Source organism: Sander lucioperca, chromosome 22 (assembly GCF_008315115.2).
Source record: "Sander lucioperca isolate FBNREF2018 chromosome 22, SLUC_FBN_1.2, whole genome shotgun sequence".
NCBI lineage: Eukaryota > Metazoa > Chordata > Actinopteri > Perciformes > Percidae > Sander > Sander lucioperca.
Genome location: NC_050194.1, coordinates 27,818,863 through 27,820,766, shown reverse-complemented (window position 1 = coordinate 27,820,766; position 1,904 = coordinate 27,818,863).

The following is a 1,904-nucleotide window of genomic DNA, read 5'->3' as shown; positions in this document are numbered from 1 at the left end:
AACCGAACCAGGAAAGAAAATGCCTCTGCACTCAATTGGATAGACCTACAACCAATCAGAGCAACAGATAGACCTACAACCAATCAGAGCAACGGAGTATGTGACGTATGTCGTAGGAAGGACGGCAAAAACATTTTTCCGATCAACAAATGCCTCGATCGCGCTTCTCAGTTCCTCTTTATAAAATGAATGCACTGTCGATATCTTCTATAACAGATGCGATGGCAGAATCTATACATTTCAATTTTCTGAGTATGTGAACTGTACAGGCAAACTGAACTGTGTTATGTTGTTGGGTATATGAGCTATACACGCACTGATGTTCCGCACACATGAAGTACCTAATGGATAAATAAAGTTCATTGAATTGAATTGAGTACACACAGCTGGTTTAAAATTGACAGACTTTCTCTTAAGTTACCAGCTAATGCAAGCGCTAGCTAGCTAGTTTGATTGGCAGAATGCTGAACAAGACATTTCTAGGCAACCAAAGTCTTCCAACTTTGATGAAGTGAAATCACACAGTGAAAGGGTCAAAGTTTAAGATAGAAACATAGACAACACCCAAAAACAAGTTCACGGCTATTTTAATGTACACAGGGCCATGGACACACATTGCTAAGCCTCTGTCATGATTGGCAGGTCAGTGTGTAGCCACGCCCCTAAAGCATCCCCTGCTTTATTGTCGATTAAAAAAAAAAAAAAAAATGGGACTATAATTTAGTCTCGCATTGCCAGAGAGGAAGGTCTGTCTAGTCTATACAGCATTCTGGAATGGGAGAAAAATGTGCTCTGGTTTATTGGCATTTCTTTAAACCAATCACGATCATCTTGGGCGGTGCTAAGCACATGGTGCCTCTGCAAAATAGCCTCGGGAAGGAACTTTTTTTGGTGAAACGTGTACGTCTGGATTTACCCTGCAGAGATCTGAGGAGCAGTTAACCATAGTCCTCATAAATCCACCAGAGGTTAGAACGCCAACACAAAGACAGAGGAAGGTAACGGACATCCGGCCTAAAATAGTAACATCCAGCGGAATTTCCGGCGACAACGGATCAATCCCGGAAGTGCAACGTTGTGGATATAGACAAATAATTTACTAACATCATGCTTTATTGAAGAAGACTTGAAACTACCGATTGAGACCATAAACTTGTTATGAAAATGTTTATTGAGGTAATAAATCAAGTGAGAAGTAGGGTCATTTCCCCATAGACTTCTATAGAAACAGACTTCTCTTTGAAGCCAGTGGAGCGGCTCACTGCTGGATTATAGATATAATGCAGGTTTAAGGCACTCCGCATTGGCTTCACTTTTCAGGCACTGAAGTTGCCGTTTGGTAGGACACCAGGTTTTTGGATGTTGAACCCACACTTTTGGTGTTTGTTACCTTTTTTTATGTGTCTCTTGTGAGTCCCCCAACTTTATGGAGATGCAGTAAGCTAGCTACTTAATTGATAGAGAACGCCTTTAAACATTTTCTTTTAAACTAATAAGTATATAACTTTGCTTAAATATAAAGTAAAGTATTGTATTTATAGTTTTGTTATGTATTTGTTTATTTTCTATAAGTATTTAATTTCAATTTAGTAGTAAAACGTAATGTGAGTAGTAATTATAATTTATGATATAAATTATTAGATCCTTTTACTATACTTTTTTTTAATTTTTATTTTTTTACTGCGCTTTACTACAGTTTTTACCTACCAACAGGGTCATTGCTACCACTGAGGTCATATCTATTTTTCCTGTGATTTTAGGAGCCTCGGGGAAGTTAACATTCTGACATTCAGACCTTTATGTTTGGAAATAAAAGTAACAGAAAATATTGGCCAGTTAGGCCTAAATGAAAAGAAAATCCAGATAAAATTTAAAGAGACACTTTTTGGTGTCTAGTTTGGGAC